This window comes from Prionailurus viverrinus, chromosome D2 (genome assembly GCF_022837055.1).
Source record: "Prionailurus viverrinus isolate Anna chromosome D2, UM_Priviv_1.0, whole genome shotgun sequence".
In the NCBI taxonomy this organism is placed as follows: domain Eukaryota; kingdom Metazoa; phylum Chordata; class Mammalia; order Carnivora; family Felidae; genus Prionailurus; species Prionailurus viverrinus.
Window position 1 is genome coordinate 35339065 of NC_062571.1, and position 19084 is coordinate 35358148.

Here is a 19084-nt window from a genome sequence, read left to right on the forward strand (position 1 = left end):
ATAAATGGTTTTATTGTTTGGGGAAATAATATAAACAGCTTCATGTGTTTGAAGAATAGAAGGAAGTTGGCAGCAAGAGAGAAAGATGAATGATTAAATATTGTTTAAATTTGTTTTTTAATTAAGGTGCTTCATTGCTGTGTACATATTCAGAAATATATTTTAAATGTAACATTAATTTTTCACTTACCATTTATCTTAATTAGAAAATATTGCTTATATTTATCATAATTTTTTCACCAATTATAAAGCTTTTATAATCCATTTAAGTTAACTGGTATGATGTCTCAAGGAAAGAACCCCTATAATGGTTTTTAAACTATTTGAACGTTAGATATTTGGTAACCCACATCTCCAATAACTAGCAATACACATGAAACTGTTGATAGTGATGGAATAGAACTATTAATTTTACTTATAAAATAACATAGTACATCATTATTTGACTTACAGCGTATTTAAATGTGTTTAGCTACAAGCTGTGTTATAGTGGTATCTTTCATTTGTAATTGATAAATATAAATGTAAAGTGTAAAAAGTTCTTTTTACCAGATTTCAACATATAAACATTTGTAAACAAAATAAAGCCACATCAGACCAAAGGATGTCATAAACAGCTGTGGCCCTGTGATTTTATTGTTGGTTGTTGTGTTTTTTATTTTGTACTATGTTTGCTTTGTGTTTTAATTGCAATTTATTTTTAATTTTTTTAACGTTTATTCATTTTTTGAGAGACAGAGCGAGGGTGGGGAAGGGGCAAAGAGAGAGGGAGACACAGAATCCAAAGCAAGCTCCCGGCTCTGAACTGACAGCACAGAGCCCGACGCAGGGCCCGAACTCACAAACCATGAGATCATGACCTGAGCTGAAGTCGGATGCTGACTGAGCTGACCGACTGAGCCACCCAGGCACCCTAAGTGCAGTTTATTTTTACTAATATTGTATTTGTGGGAAAGCAGTAGGAATATGAAATATTAATAAGGAGAGAAGTATCAATCTGATGGTAATTAGAAGCAGAAATTTTTTTAAAAATTGCAAATGGTGAAAAATTGGCTTATGCAATAACAGGAATTATTTTGAAGACAAAACCAATGATTAAAACATGTGTAAAGTAGTGTGCCTATGCTCCAGAGGTATTGCTTAATGGCTTATATATTTTGTTATTTACCATATCAGAAATTTAAAAAGGGGTGCCTGGCCGTCTCAGTTGGTGACGACTCTTGATCTCACGGTCATGAGTTCAAAATCCATGTTGGATGTAGAGTTTAGGATGTAGACGTTACTTAAAAATCTAAAAAAATTTAAACATTTAAATGGAGACATTTGAAAATATTTATTAATACATTTAAATATAATTGTAATAAACCCATTATATGTTAACATAAGTAACATTTTTGTGAAAAATATCTATATTTTCCAAAACTAAAAATATTGTAAGAAGAGTGGTATTGTTTTACATTTTTGTAAATTTTTTTAATGCCTGACTTAATTGAAAGCAGATGGAGTCTCATTTACTTCTGCATTCAGTCTGTTGCAATATATTGATTGAAAGATATGATATAAATGTATATGTCGAGATATATGAATGAAATATTTCCTCACACAGATACTTATGTATTTTTTTTATTAAAAATTTTTTTCTTAATGTTTATTTTATTGTTGAGACAGAGAGAGAGCATGAGCCAGGGAGGGGCAGAGAGAGAGGGAGACACAGAATCCGAAACAAGCTCCAGGCTCTGAGCTGTCAGCACAGAGCCCGACCCGGGGTTCAAACTCATGGACCATGAATGAGATCATGACCTGACCTAACTGAGCCACCCAGGTGCCCCAGATACTTATATTATAGCACATATAACTAGTAAGAGGACAGTAGAAGTTCAGAGAACAAATTTAATTAATCTCTGAAAACACACATATTAATACCCTAGATATATTGCCTGAAAAATTTTTCAAAACAGAACAAAAAAATACACAAGAATCCATTCCATTAGCCACCAGAATGTTGTTATTATGTTACATAGCTTCTGGAAAACTTCACTGGAGAGTAGTACAAGAATGACATTGAAAAAAGGCAGTTTTAACCTGTGGATTCCCTGCAAGAAATTTAGAGACCCATGTGATTTATGGACCATGCTCTGAGAGCTGCTAGTCTGTGCAATTGAAAATAATCAATAAGAAACATTGGTAGAAATTCTTTTGAATTTACAGGAGAGTCTGAGAATCATTGTCGGATGTCTATTGACTTTATGTTAAAAGACAAAGCATTTGAGAGTTTAAAGTTTAAAGCAGTGTGTAGATGCTGGTGATCAAACTTATCACAGCCAAAGATAGTTCTATGGGGCTAAGGCCCTTCAAATCCATCAATAACCAAGTAAGTGTCAGGGCAGCAACTGCGGATATGATAGCTGCTAAAATTTTCTTATGACACTTCTGCAGAGATCATCAAGAAGAGAGATTATCTCTCACTGTCAATTTTTAGTGTAGACAAAACTTTAATATTTTGGAGAAAGAAGCCTGGAAGACACATGTATTTCAAGTTAGAAGAGAGGATAACATTGTAATCTTCCATTTGATAGGACTATAGGTAGGGACTGGTTATGTTAGGTTAAGGAACAAATGAGACTTATTAGCATACTTATAAATAGGGCTTCTGTATTGGGAACTTTTCATAGTAGAACATCTATTCACCCTGACATCAAGTTGTGGGTTTTCTTGGTACCTCCACCCTGGCAGTTGTTAATAAGAAGCATGGAGACAGTGTACAGTATCTTGTAGTAATTGTCCTTTCTCATGCTGGAAATTTTAGGTCTTAAACTATTGATATCATACTTGAGCCATTTACGTTTTCATGTTTAGAGATTAAAAAGTGTTTGTTTTAGGGGCGCCTGGGTGGCTCAGTCGGTTAGGGGTCCGACTTCGGCTCAGGTCGTGATCTCGCAGTCCGTGAGTTCGAGCCCCACCTCAGGCTCTGTGCTGACAGCTCAGAGCCTGGAGCCTGTTTCAGATTCTGTGTCTCCCTCTCTCTGACCCTCCCTCGTTCATGCTCTGTCTCTTTCTGTCTCAAAAGTAAATAAAGGTTAAAAAAAATTTTTTTAAAAAGTGTTTTATACTTTCATTCAGGTATATTTGAAGACAGTTTTGTTTTAAATATATCATTTATTTGTTCTGATAGTGTTTATCAAAATTGTAATTATTTGGTATGACAGAGCCACTTGGTATTGTCATATTTAGCTTAACCTTCTCTTTGATAAGTCCAGCAAACAAATAAACAAATGCTTGTTGTTTTATTTTTTTTTGTGTAGAAACCAATGAGACTGCAAATCCATTGATATTACATTATTTGCAGAGATTTAACTTGTAGGTAAAGCTTAATTATTCAGAATATACTTATGCTGTGTAAATGTTTGCTGTTTTTAATGTGACTCGATCAAAATCTATGTAGATAATTTGCATCAGGGGGAAGTGTTGCTAATATCTTTTGCATTATTGAATGTTACATGTAAAGGTACTTTTCCTTGTAAGGGATATACGATATTTTTCATTCTTTCATTCCGTTTCTTCAATTTCTGTGAAAATGTAGACTTATCTTTTTATAATATAAAGGGAGTAGAACAAATGATCGGAAGCAAGATCTGAAAGTGTTTGCTTATAAGCTCTCAGTCACAAGCATTTTCATAATTCCCTAATGATAAACAGCAATAAACAGATTAGGTAGAAAGAAGGGTTATTGATGCTGACATTGAAATTTTGAGTAGAACTCTTACCTCCTGTAAGAGTACCCTTGTTCAAAATGTTTCAGTGACACCAATCTTTGTTTTGTTACTTCCTTCAACAGATACTCATTCCTACCTTGAGACCTTTGCATATGTCGTGTTCTCTTTTTGGAATGCTCTTCATTATGGTTCTTTTGGACTAATTTTAGTTCTCAGTTTAAATGACACATCTCATAGCACTTACTCATATATGAAATGACTTTATTTCCTTGTTTTAAATATCCATGCTGTCAGCACAGAGTCGGATGTGGGGCTCAATCTCACGAACTGTGATATCATGACCGGAGATGAAATCAAGAGTCTGATGCTCAATCGACTGAGCCACCCAGGTGCCCCTGTTTCCTTGTTATTATCAGACTCCTGTAACTATAATGTAGATGCTCTTTGAAGGCAGGAGCTTTGTCCTGTTGACTTCTGTATCTCACTCCTAAGAAGCAGTTGTCTCACAGTATGAACTTAAATGTTGTATGAAGGAAGGTTGTGATTAAATGCAATGTATGATGAAAACATTAAAAATGTGCCTTATTTTCTAATTCTGATTATAATTAAAAAGATAGTATTATAAATGCTTAATTTTATAGCCCCCAAATAGTGATCTTTTACTGCTCCTTATTGTGATGGGTAAATTACAAGCCATCCCATGTTTAATTCCAGTTTGGTTTGGTGGAAAAGTCATCTACTTTGTTTGCTGTTGGACCATTTTGTGAGTTACTCCTATCTAATTATTTCATTAGCAGCCTTAGTCAGCAATTTACAAATAAACTCAGAGTTCCTCAGAGTAGGGCCTAAATCTATATCCAGCTCTGTATGACCATGGTTTGTAGTATATCTCTTGGCGAGGTCTTTGCAGTGCACATGCTTAGCTACAAATCCTTAGGTTTCTGCCTTAACAAAGCACACTGGTATAATAAGAAGTAGAAAAGAGTAGAAGTAGAAAGTACAAGAGAGGAGAGGATTTTTAAAATGGAGAAAACAGGTTCCTATGTAAAAGTGTGGTAGACATGGAATTGTACAGCCCCGATCCTCCTTCAAAGAGGAATTGCAGCCCGGCTGTGGGGAGGAAAGTAATCACAAAGCTTTCATCTGTCAGCTTCTTCAAGGTCTGCCTCTGCTACAGGAAGCCTCCTTGCCTAAACCCCAGCCTTCCCAGGGCAGCTCTGTCCTGCAGCTGATCAAGATGGAGTTATAAGGGCCCAGCCATTTTGTTCATACCTGAGACAACTCTGACAAGTAATATATTTCCAGAGATCCCTGCCAGGTTGCCTGAGGCTTTGTGAGGTACTGTAATTTGACTTCCTGCTTTCCAAACCTACCCCCCCCTTCTTTTCACAGGGGTTGATCCTTAATAAATATTTTGCATCCCAAACTATCTCAGTGTCTGTTGTTAGACATTCCAGATTGCAATAGGGGAGTATATGGGCTACATGTTTTTCTTGAAACTTTTGTAAAATTCTGTGCAATTTTTTTTCTTTCCTGTGGATGTGCATTATTCTGAGAAGGTCTATAGCTTTCGCAATATTCTTAAGGATAGATTGAAAATGACAGGTCTTTCTCATCAAGGACTTAAGGAAAGGCTTTTGATTTTTTTTTTTTGATGCAGGGTCAAACTAAATATTGTAAAATTTTGATTTTGGTTAGCATTCAAGCCAAAGCTCTGTTGATATGGGAGCATTCTTCAATGACACAGCAATTAACTTCCTGGCAAAGGCCACTGGAGCTGGTTCTAATATGCTGCTGTGATGGCTCTTGGAAGTTTGGAAAAAGTGATGGCCCATATATATTAAATGAAGTACAGGTATCAAGGCTGCTTGGCAGATAGTAGAGCAAGGGATCAAAAGGCTCAAAGAAGTGAGCATGCCCGGAATGGATCTACTATATTAAGATGAGAAAGACACTTTGTTTGTCAATAATGCAATAAGGAAATGCAGAGCGAAGGGAGCACCAGCATCATAGAGAAGCCTCAAGAGTGGCTGTTTACTGTAGATGGAGGCTGATGGTAGAAGATGCCTTTACAGAACTAGAGTCTCTAAATAGTGGTGTTTCAGCCTATGTCTAATTTGTATTTTTTAACAAGTGAAGTTGAAGATCTTATTTAAAAACCATTTGCTTTTCTCTTTTTATGAAATGTTTGTTCATATCTTCTGCACTGCATTGACTTTGTTAGGGGAATTGTTGGTCTTTTTAGTGTTTCTGGGAGCTTTTTGTTTGTTAGGAATGTAAGTCCTTTTGTGATATGAGTTGCAAACATTTTTACATGATTATAATTTGGATTTTCTTTTGCTAATTTCATTTTTATTATATAATGGAATTTATTAATTATTTTAAGACTTCTTTACTCTTAATTATTTGATCCATCTATAATTTGTCTTCACACACAGTATGGGATATGGATCCTATTTTAATTTATTAAAAATTTTTTTTAACTTTATTTATTTTTGAGAGAGAGAGAGAGAGAGCGTGAGCGGGGGAGGGACAGAGAGAGAGGGAGACACAGAATCCAAAGCAGGTTCCAGGTTCTGAGCTGTCAGCACTGAGTCCAATGTAGGGCTCAAACTCACGGACCCCGTGAGATTGTGCCCTGAGCTGAAGTCAGACACTCAACCAACTGAGCCACCCAGGCACCCCTTGTTTTATTTTATTTTGAAGATTTAATTTTTTAAGTTTATTCATTTATTTCTGAGAGAGAGAGAGAGAGCGCGAGAGCAGGCACACAAGCGGGAGGGGCAGAAAGAGAGAGGGAGACACAGAATACGAAGCAGGCTCTAGGCTCTTGAGTTGTCAGCACAGAGCCTCACACAGGGCTTGAACTCACAAACTGAGATTGTGACCTGAGCTGAAGTCAGATGCTTAACCTACTGAGCCACCGAGGCACCCCCAAAAGATTTAATTTTTAAGTAACTATCTACCATGGGGCTCAGACTTAACAACCCTGAGATCAAGAGCCACATGCTCTACCAACTGAGCCAGTCAGGTGCCCCTATTTTATCTTTTATTGTAAGTAATTTGGTTGTCCCATACTGTTTATTGACTACTCCATCTCTTTCTCATTATTTTGAGATATCACTTTAAGTATATGTTACTGTCATGTCTCAATTTACGTGTTTATAGAGTTTGTTTACTTTTTCTCATGTTCCACGGATATGGCTCATTATTGTGTGCCAGTTTAATTGTTGAAACATGAAAGTTTTGTTCTCAATTGGGCTATTGTCTCTCACTTCATTATTTTTTTAGAGCATCCTTATTTATACTTACTTTATCAACATTTTATCATGTCTCATATGTACCATTCTTCACACAAAACCAAATAAAAACCCCCAAAAACCTGAAACCTGTTGCTCTTGATATGGTTATTATGTTAAAATTAGAAATTATGTTGGCATCTTAATATTGAGTCTTCGTAAGCCAGAGCATGGTTTGTACTTTTATTGCTTCAGGTCTTCTGTTAATGACTTCAGGAGTGTTTTAAATTTATTGTCTTACATGCATTATATATCTTTAAAGTTTATCTCATTGTTTTTGTGAATCAAGATCTTTTTAAAGTCGTTTTGGTTTATATAAATGAAAGTTACTTTTTTGCATTATTTTTCTTACCCATATACCTTTCCCAACTTCTCTTACTGTGTGTAAGTTTTCTGTTCATTTTTATTGAGAATTTTTTAAGGTGTGTAACAATAACAGTTTTAAGTAGTAATAGATTTATTTCTTGATTCCCAATATTTATACCTTTAATTTCTTTCATTTTGTTTAATAGTGTTCACTAGTATTCCAGTAGGATAATAAATGGTGGTGATAGTGGAGGTTCTTGTCTTATTTCTTACTTGGCAAATTAGTGGTATAGTTATTCATTTCATGGTAGTCCCCTCACTTTCAAAAAGTATTATTTCATAGGCTCTTTTTAGTGAATTTCTACCACTGGACCCTTGTGCCACTTTGTACTTTACTTGCTACTGCATGGCAGCACTTTAGACAAGCCATCATTGATTATTCCATCTTTTCCTCATTAATTTGCAATACCTCCTAACTATGTCTCCTAATTTTACTGAAAATAAAGTGCTATTTTAATTTTCCTTGATTTTACATGATTTCCAGTACAAGGAAGTATTCCATGAACATATTAGATGTTCTCAGAAATTTCAAACTTAAAGTTGGAGCATCCGGAATTGAACTACAACTCCATTTTTCCTTTTCTCTGTGTACAAATGAAATATTTAGAGTTGCGCAGATTTGAGTGATCATATTCCTCTCTTAGGGTTCTGGCTACTGTAAAACCAACTTATTTATTACTTAAAGCAGACATTTTTTGTGCAAGGCTATTTTAAGTCTCAGTAGTTAGTTTCATTTTTGCTTTATTGTCAAAATTGTGTTTGTATTTCAAGGCAATGCTCCATTATCTGCTCGCTTTCAGTGTTGCTGTGGTGAAATCTGATGCCCTTCTGTTTCTTGATCCTTTGTTTGAAACATTTGTTTTATTCTACAAAAAGCCTTTAGGCTCTTTGTACTGATAATGTCTTTGTAGGGGTTTCTTTTCATCCATTTTACTGGACACTTTGGTGATGAATTCTTTTGACATGGATCATGTCCATTAATTCAGAGAAATTTTCTTGAATTATTTATTTGATTTCTTCTTCTTTTCTTTGTTCTCTCTCTCTTGTTTTTTGAACTCTAATTATTTGGTTTTTGGACATCTTGGACTGGTCCTCTAAATTAATCTTTTCTAATTTTATATTGATTTTTGAGAAATTTTGATTTTTACTGTCATTTTTATTTCAAAGTGTTATTTATTTTAATAGTTTTTTTTTTTTTTAGTAGCATCTGTTCTTGTCTCATGGATGCAGTATCTCCTGGCATCTCTCTGAGGATATTAATAATAAGATAACATTTTTCTCAAGCTTTTCCCCTATCATATGTATCCCTTTCCTCCAAGCTGTCATTTACAATTTTTGTTTATTTTGGCTTCAATCTTTCACAGTAGAGATTTTCTTTTTCTTTCTTTCTTTCTTTCTTTCTTTCTTTCTTTCTTTCTTTCTTTCTTTTTTTAAATGTTTATTTTTGAGAGAGAGAGAGAGAGAGAGAAAGAGAGAGAGAGAAATCTGGGAAGGGGCAGGGAGAGAAAGAGACAATCTAAAGCCGGCTCCAGGCTCTGAGCTGTCAACACAGAGCCCGATGCGGGGCTCAAACCACAAGCCATGAGATCATGACCTGAGCTGAAGTAGGACACTTAACCAACTGAGCCATTCAAGTGCCCCATAGAGTAGTTTTCTAGTGAGATATTCAATTGATCAGTATTGAGATATTAATGGTTACAAAAAGAATTTGCCACATTGGTATATATAATGTTCATTTGAAGCATGTAAAAGAAATAATGATTATTATGTATTATAAACAGTGTATGAAAATAACATTGATTTGATTCTTCACTTTTAATACAGTTAATTTGAAATTTCAGCTTTTACCACTCACCAGATACCAATATGCTTTATGGGAAGCTGGGTTCTTCTTTTCCCTCAGGGGCTGAATCTGAATTAATCTAAGCCAATCATGGTTATTTCATTCCCTTTGTGCCAGTGATTGATTTAGTAACAAGTGGGCAGCAACAGTTGAGAAGTTTAATGGGAAAGTTTTCCTTTTATTTATTTATTTTTTTGCTAGACATACAGAAGGGGCAATCTTTCTTCAGAACTTTGGACATTAGGTAAAGTGATACTTGGAACTATGGTAGCTGTTTTTGAACCATTAAGGAAGAAAAGCCATCACACTAAGGATGACACAGGGAAAACATGGATAGAACTGAGGCCTCAAGTGATATTGAGTTGTAAATTAATCCCAGAGCTGTTGTAGCCCTGGATGTTTTGTTATATGAGGTAATAATTCCTCTGATTGTCTTTAAAAAAACAATGAAAATAAGTATTACTTATATCTAGCTAAAAAATATTCTTAGTAAACATTCTAAAGTTCAAATTATATAAATATTAAAGCTTAAAACTGCAGTTTTCTGAGAAGTTAGTGATTATTGTTTTTGCTAAAATAAGCTGAATTGGATATTTATATCATGCTCTTTCATTATTGTTATCTTTGTCCATAACTTATGTGGATCTGACATTTTAGCTGTTTGGTAAAGCTGATGATTTTAATCTTTTGTTTTGGTATGATTCAGGTTGACCTGACATTTTAATAAGTCTGGCCCTTAGGACTGATTAAAGAAACATCTTATTTGTTGAAGTATGTACATTTTCTTCATGAAATTGGTTTTTCTTTTTATCTGTGACTCTTTTGCTAAAACTTTGAAGCATATGTTTTTGATACTGGCATTACATTTTTAATTAATATTTTAGATGCAAAAGGTGACAGTTTAAAAGATTGTTTTGTTAGTGGTTTATCCTTAAAAGCAAGTGGCATTTGGTTTTATTTTACAATAGAATTTAATCTTATATGTTTTTTGTTAAAGTAATGTTAACCAAAAAATCTCTTATTGAACTATTTGTGGTGAGCTTTTTAAGGATGTTTAAGATTTCACATGGAGTTTAACTGATCACAGATGAAGTTGTAAATTAATACCTCATGAGCGTATTTGACTGCAGGGCATTGTTTGTGAATCAAAACTGCTTTGTTCCTGTAAACTGTGAAAGAGGTTTAAGCATATGGATTAAAATTGCATGGTGATTCCAGTGTACTTATGAAAAGACACTGTAGTTGGATCATATAAAATGTACTAAAATATTATCAGTGGCTATAAATTGTAATAATTCCCTTAAGCTTTTAAGGGTTGTAAGATTTAGTTTTATTCCTTTGTTGGATTTAACCACCTTAATAAGAAATTGTTTTGTTGTTTTAAAGCTGTACATAGCAATAAGAATAATCATTAATGTATAATGGTAACACACTGAAGTTTCCCAGAAAACATGTATTTTTATGTAAATGTTCACAACTATATCAAATATATGCATGTTTTTTTTCTTGTTTTCATTTAAATCATTCTCTTACCAGAAACTGTGGAATGAATAATTGTTCATTGATAGCTTCTATTATAAGATTATTAATGTGTTGTTTAGTGTCAAATCAGACTTCTTTTGCTGTTATTTTTGTTTTACAATATATGAAAGTCACTGTATTGTAGAATGTACTCTCTGGCCATGACAAATTGAAGTTTCCATTGAAAAAAATAGCAGAAAATTAGGGAAGCCTTGTTCTGGAAGACACTGATAAGTTAGAGGAAATAGGATTGTGCTTTAATTAACTTCTTAGGTCAATAAGGCAAACACTAGATCATACTTAGCAAAGGTTTGAGTGTCATCCTTTTAGATCTCTTCACATTCTTTGAAAACTTTGGTACCTGTTTTACAAATACTCTTTTTTCTTGTATCTTCTTAACTTTCCTGTGGATGATATTTCCAGCACCAGTTATCACACTTCCTTAAACTCCTCTATTATAACTACCCTTATCTCCATTCCACTTGAGCAACCCTCTTTCCACATTCTGAACCTATTCCCTGCCTCAACTGCTTTAAAAAATTTTGTATCAGCTTCCTGTTTAGTTCCTTTGTATTTTTACTTTATTCTCTTTATTTAGCCTGAGTGGCATGGTCAGTTGCTTCAACTACATTTTGCCATTGCCTTCAATTCTCTCTCCCTTTTGACCTTGTCAGTTTCTAAACCTGGGTCAGTTTAATTGCGTGCCTTGCTTCTTGACTTTTTGTCACAATTTATTTTGCCATACTAGAGGCTTTCAGTCATCTTTGATCCTATTCCCTAAACAAGCAGATTGTTTGCTAGCTCTTATTTACCATTTGAAATGTCTTTCAAATCTCACCCCTTTTTGCTACTCTCCTGTTTATTGCCCCTGTCACCATCTCTTGCATTGAATCTTGTAGCCCTTTCTTCTCTGGCTGCATTTCTCCAGTGGTTCTTTCTTTTTGCCTTTTCTATCCCATCAACACATGAGAGATTGGATTCCCATCCAACCACTTCATCCCCATCTTAATTAAGAGAAGCTTCTTTAAGTAGTAATTCTCAGTTGAAGCACAAAATATTGTGAGTCTCTGTGTAGTGTGTATTTATTTAGTTTTCAGAATACCTTAAAAGCGATTTTCTTCCTTCTTCCTGAGGTCCTGAAGGATCTGTTGCAGGACTTTCTCAATTCCACCTTCTATAGTGCTACAAGAGTCATCCTTCTGAAATGTGGATTTGTTCACTTTACAAATGTATAGCAACTTACTTTTTGCCAAGTACTGGAATAGCTGCTAGAGTATGGAAGATGAGTGCTAAGGTGTTTGCCTTTGAGAAAAGTATTAATGACATAGTACATCTGTCATTTTCTAGAACTTTTATTAAGTGTTAGGCACTTCCTAGATATGTTCCCCCCGCCCCCGCCCTTGGATTTATTCTTATAAAAGTCCTCAGTGTAGATAATATTAGTAACTGTACAGATGAGTGAACTGAATCACATAGAATTCTGAGCAATCACACAGCAAGTAATTCTATAAACAAGTGATAAGTGTTATGACAATTACTTGAAAAGGGACCTCTGAGAGCATATAGGAGAGATACCTAGTTTAGGATTGGAATATTAACAAGGTAGGCTTCACAAAGAAGATGATGCCTTAAGCTGAGTCTTTCAAGACAAGTATGATGCTTGTGAGAAGAAAATGATACACAGATAGGAAGGTATGTATGTGGCATGGTTGTGCTTGTGAACAGGCTTTGCAAAAGACATGCAGACATGAGAAAGCATTTTGTGGGAACACCTCAATATGACTGAATCATAGTGCCTGAGTTGGGGAACTGAGAGTGGTTTTAGCAGATGTAAACACATTAAACCAGGTTGTATTACATGTATGCACTGATAAGAAGTTTGGATTTGTTTTTAGTGGGTGATAGGGATGATGTTAAATAGGAGAGTTAACTGATTAGACATTGTGAAAAATGGATTAGAGCAAAGCCTTTCTGGAATCATAAAGGCCTATCTATTAGTCTGTTGGAATAGTCCAATAAGAAATAGGAGGTCCTGAAATGTGTCAGTAAAATTGAAAACAACAACAACAATAACAACAACAACAACAACACAGGTGCAACACAGGCTCTTTGGGAGGTAGAATCAACAGACTTAGTGGTGTAAAAAGTGAGTGAGAGGAATGATTTCTCAGGGTATCCTCAGCTTGGGAGAGTAGTTATGCCAATCCAAGATATTTTATGCTTGTATGTATGTATGTATGTATGTATGTATGTATGTATGTATTTAGAAATATGTTCTTTAAACACCTTGGCCAACTGTGAGCTTTGAGACCTTTTCATTTATCAAGCCTTCCTTGAATGCCCAACAGCTCAGTTATATCCTGCGTCCTGGGAGGGGGCACAGTGGAAGTTCTAGGACTTGCCCATCTAGTAGAATCTCTTGAGTTTATATAGTTTTCAAACTTTCGGTTTTCGTATTTTCCGGTACAGAAAACAAACTTTGCTAGGGGTCATGTAAATCAGTATTGTGGTTTAAAAAACAAGTGACCATAGTATATGGAAGTAAACTTTAAAAACTTGACTATAGAATTCTTCACCTAAATATCATTGTTTTTTGTTTTTTGTTTTTTGCCTATTTATCGACTATTAAAATATTATAGTGAGTTTGAGTTACTGGAGGTATCTCTTTACATACCTTTGGTATGGAACCTTGATAACTAATATAGTGGAAAATAGGATCAAAACAGGGTAACATTGTCATCTCACTTTTCTTTCTTAATATCCATGGAAGTTATTTTTTCTTAAATTATTTAAGAACTTATTTATATGAAAAGTAAGTAATGTTTTTTAACCCTGTATTGCAGTTGAATGGGGGGAGGATGGTTAGTTTGAAAATTATGTCATCTAGGAAATGAAAATATCATAATGAAATAGTTTCTACTTCTTTGTTGAATTGAACCATGATGTTGTGTAATAAAGCCTGGATTAAACTTTATTGCAACTTAAAAGATATAAAAAATAATAAAAATAGAATAAACTTTATTGCAACTCCGACACCCCTCACACACACACTCAAATACACACATATCTGTACTATATAAAGTCTGAAGTTTGTGGCTTCTTTCATGAACTGCGTATCATTTTGTTATGATACTTTGCTTTACACATAGTAGATATTTGATAAATATTTGTTGAAGTGGACTGAATAAACATTTCACTCTCAAAACTATGTGAAGATGAAGCCTAAGTAAATATGTGCTTTGAGCCATAATGAGAGTTAAAATTACTTAAAATGTAGTCTTATTACAAAATAGCATGTTTCTTTCTGATTGGTAAGAATTTGGAAAACATGTAAAATAGAATGAAAAATAAGAAGATCATCAGTAATTCTAATGAGAATAAAATACTCCTATTGCCTATTCTTTTGTAACTAATTTTTCTATCAAAAACAGTACTGCATTTTTTAGAGAGGGGAGTACTTCAGGAAGGTTGCTATCAGTTTACTTTCTTAAATTGGTGCTTTTCAAAAAAATTGGCTCTAAAGCAATCTCCTGTAGTGAATCTTCCCTTGATGATTTTTAAAAGACCTTCACCTCATAAAATAAAGGGGAAAAAATTCTCCTTTATGGAAAAAGGAGAGAAGATGAAATGTATGGTGTCATAATACACCTGAAAATTGATATATTTCTGTAGATACATGGACAATTAGTAGTTTAGTTGTTCTTAAAATAATATTTCTAAATTCTATTAGGATTCTTGGCTACATGTGACAAGAAACCTAACTAGCACTAGCTTTGGCTAACAAAGGAATTTAGTAACTCAAGTCACTGAGGTGCACTCACACAAAAATATGGTTACAGTTGGGCCTTAGGGATGACTAAACTTCTAAGGGCTCAAAAGCTGTCAGATTTTTCTTTCTTCAGTTCTTCTTCCCTTTGTCTGTCTCAGAGTTATCTTCAATTTGTCAGACTGCCTTTTTTTACTTCATCTTTTTTTTTTTTTTTTACTTACTGTGTTTTCTTGGTTTTGTGTTAGGTTTTTTTTTTTATTGCTTTTTTGAAAAATTAAACAGTAGTATTTATTAGTAATTTCAGATACTGTTTTCACATTTTAAACTTATATGCAAGATAAATATCTAGAAAAAATAGTTTGGTTTAATATTTTTGTAAGATTTACAATGTATATCACTGTTCTTTGTCAAAAGAGTAATCTCAAATGAAATATCTATGATAGGATTCTCATTTGTTTAATGGCTGAAAAAGCCTTTCAGTTTACACTAGGGACGAGTAGATAAATTTTAATATTTGTGACCAGTGTTCATATTCTAAGGTATTAAATGCTTTTATGATAGAAATGTGTTTTTACTTATAGAAGGAGAAAAAATTCATTTTTTTTGTGATTTACAAAGTTTTCCCCATTTTTGCTGAATGCTTTCTTTTTAAAAAATTATACATCATTCCAGGCTTTTCTTCTTGCTGATCACCTAAAGTGCTAAATGTGTTTTGTTAAGGTGACCCTTGAAGATTGCTCTTATAGACTAAAGAGAGGCACTGCATTTTCTAATGTTGTGAAAGAGGTTATATTTAGCTATTGGTATTTCAAGTTGGAACACTTCATTCTACTGTGACTTTTGTTAATGAGTCATCTGGAGAAAATGGGCTGCCTCTTGCTTTTAGGAAGAGTCTGCAGCAAATAATAATAATAAGTTGAACACTGTGGGAGATTTTCTGCCAAATAACAAACTTAAAATGGAAACTGTTTTGTAATACATTTTATTGCCTGTATGTAAAATATATGCTCAAGGATATAGAAATATTTTGCTCATTATTATCTTCAGCTGATAAAAACAAATAATAATCCTGATGTCACATATAACAAAAAGAAAGCATTTTCTACCAAAGCATCATGTAGGTTGTTATGAGTTATAGGCAAGTGGGAAGCTAGCATATTTTTTTAAATTAATTTATTTAAAAATTTTAATTCCAGGATAGTTAACACACAGTGTTTTATTAGTTGCAGGTGTATAATATAGTGATTCAACAATTCTATACATTATTCACTGCTCATCAGTTTAATAACTGTACTCCTAATCCCCTTCATCTATTTTACCTATCCATCCACTCATTACCCTCTGGTAACCATCAGTTTGTTCTCTACATTTAAGAGTCCATTGTTTTTTTTGGTTTGTCTCTTTTTTTCTTTGTTCATTTGTTTTGTTTCTTAAATTCCACATATAAGTGAAATCATATGGTATTTCTCTTTCTCTGACTGACTTATTCACTTAGCATTATACCCTCTAGATCCATCCACGTTGTTACCAATGGCAAGATTTCATTCTTTTTATCACTGAACAATATTCCATTATATTATATATAATCACATCTTCTGTGGTCGTTCATCTGTCAGTGGACATTGGGTTGCTTCCATAATTTGGCTATTGTAGACAATGCTACAATAAACATAAGGGTGCATATATCTTTTCAAATTAGTGTTTTTGTGTTCTTTGGATAAATACCCAGTAGTGGAATTACTGGATTATATGATAATTCTATTTTTTATTTTTTGAAGAACCTAGCAATGGTCAAATCTTAATGATAATTTTTAGTAACTGGGGAAAGTATTGCGATTATTAAAGTACTGATTTTTTAAAACCTTATTTTTATATTTGTTTAACTTTTCCCATTTTTTAATTTTGGTAAAATACACATAACATAAAATTTACCATCTTAACTATTTTTAAGTGTAGGTTTAGTGGTATTAAATACATTCATACTCTTGTGCAGCCATTACCACCACCCATCTCATAACTCTTTTAAATAGCTGAATCTCCATACCCATTAAATTATCACTCTTCTTCCCCTCTTTCCTCTATCCCCTGGCAACCACCATTCTACTTGCTTTTTCTATGATTTCGACTATAAATGGAATTATATACTATTTGTCTTTTGGTGCCTGGCTTAGTTTACTTAGTATTATATTCTTAAAGTTCATCCCTGTTGTAGCCTATGTCAGCATTTCCTTCCTTTTTAAGGCTGAATAATATTGCATTGTACATAAACACCATATTTTGCTTATCTGTTTATCCATCAGTGAACACCTGAGTGGCTTCCATGTTTTAGCTTTTGTGAATAATACTGCTATGAATGTGAATGTACAAATATGTCTTTGAGACCTTGCTTTCAGTTTTTTGGTGTATATACCCAAAAGTGAAATTGCTGGATCATATGATAATTCTATTTTTAATTTTTGAGGGAACCACTGTACCTTTTTTCACAGTGGCTATACCAGTTTACATTCCCACCAACTGTGCATAAGGGTTCTAATGTCTCCATTTCCTTGCCAACACTTGTTATTTCTAGTTTTTCAATAGTAGGCTTCCTAATGGGTGTGAGGTACTAATAATTTTGATTTGCATTTTCCTGATGATTAGTGATGTTGAACATCTATCCTTGTGCTTATTGGCTATTTGTATATGTTCTTTGGGGACATGTTTATTCAAGTCCTTTGCCCAATTTTGAATCAGGCTGTTTGTTTATTGTTGTTGAATTTTAGGAGTTCTCTATAGATTCTGGATATTATTTCCTTATTAGATAAGTGATTCATAAAGATTTTTTCCCATCCTGTGGGTTGCCTTTTTATTCTGTTGATGCTGTCTTTGATATACAAAGGTTTTTAATTTTCATGAAGTCCAATTTGTCTGTTTTTGTTATTGCCTATGCTTTTGGTGTCATATCCAAGAAATCATTGCCAAATTCAAAAAACTTTTTGCCTTATGTTTTTTTTTCTAAGAGTTTCATCGTTTTAGCTCTTAAAATTTAGATTTTTAATCCATTTTGAATTAATTTTTTCTATATGGTGTTAGATACGGATCCACTTTCATTTTTTGCATGTAAATATCCAGTTTTCCCAGCACCAATTGTTGAAAAACCCTGTTTTCCCACTGAATGGTCTTTGCATCATTGTCAAAAATCATTTAACCATGTATGTGAGGGTTTATTTCTGGATTCTCTGTACCATCCCATTGGTCTATATGTCTTTTTGCCAGTACACACTGTTTTGATTATTGTAGCTTTATAGTAAGTTTTGAAATCAGGACGTGTGAGTCCTCTCACTTTGTTCTTCTTTTTGAAGCTTATTTTGGCTATTTGGGGGTCCCTTGAAATTCCGTATGCATTTTAAGGTGGCTATTTCTTGAGATTCCATATGAATTTTAAGGTAGATTTTTCTTTTCTGCAGAACAGATCACTGGGATTTTGATAATGTGCTAAATTTTTCATAGGTTTTGTTGTTGTTACCACCTCATATGTAATTTAGTATTACACCTTTACAAAATTAGAAATTCTTTGAGAGTGGATAGTTGGCAAAGGGGATGAGAGATACGAGTTCTAATATTAGCTACCTTTATACATGTCACACTGATTGCATACTTCATTTTTCTTATCTATACAAGTTTTTTCCTCATGACTTTTCTTGTAGGAATGAAAGGAGATAATATGGAATAATTAAAAATATATCATACTGATACTCTGTTTTTTCTTCAGATCATATAAATGTTTTGCTTTTTACTAAAGATTTCCTTGGAGAGGAATGATTCTTAGTGTTGACCCAATTTTTTGAGGCCTTGCGCTTGCAGGGCTTACTACTACTACTACTAATAAGATATATATATATATATATATATATATATATATATATATATATAATACTTAAAATAATAAGATAGATATATATATCATTACTGAAAAATATGAAGATCTTAGAATTTGTATTTTTTATGCAAGTTGTCTTTTTTGAGGTGAACTTGCCAAGTCTTTCTTGGGCACTGAATATCACTAGTCATGAACTATAATAGCACCATGAACTATGGGATTTTTTTTTTCCTTTTTCTCAGATTTATTTATTTATTAAATATTTATTTATTTAACATTTATTTAACATTTAACATCTATCTGTCTGTCTGCCTCTCTCTCTGCATTTCTTTGTCTCTATCTAGAACTCTTATGAGCTTAGTGTTGCCTGCTATACCAAGAATACCAGTTCTTTACTCTTTTTTTTTTTTTTTTTAACAAAGATCATGTGCAATATACTGGAGGGGAATTTGGGCCTTTAGTTCTGCCTTAGGAAAGCCTGCATTTTCGTTCTTTTTATACATGGCAGTCAGGCTATATAGGCCAGTTCCTGCCATGGAAGGATAGTTCCTTTTGTGAAGTCTATCCTTTTTGTGGGTCTCACAGAATCATTTCTTTGTAGTGAAGTAGAGTGTATGTTATGGCATAATTCTTTGTGTCCTTACTCATCGCAGTTTTGGAGTATTGGGGAATCAGTAGTGTTTGAAAGATTGACTGATTTGTTCTTCCAGCATT

General features: G+C 33.6%; 1 protein-coding gene and 1 non-coding gene across 3 annotated transcripts in view; both read left to right on the forward strand.

Moving 5' to 3' along the window:
* ADK (adenosine kinase) overlaps positions 1-19084 on the forward strand; it is a 521304-nt gene that overhangs the window by 122343 nt on the left and 379877 nt on the right. The window lies entirely within an intron of this gene.
* Positions 18243-18358, forward strand: LOC125148481 (U5 spliceosomal RNA). Its single transcript, XR_007145564.1, has one exon. It is a non-coding gene; the product is annotated as a U5 spliceosomal RNA (small nuclear RNA).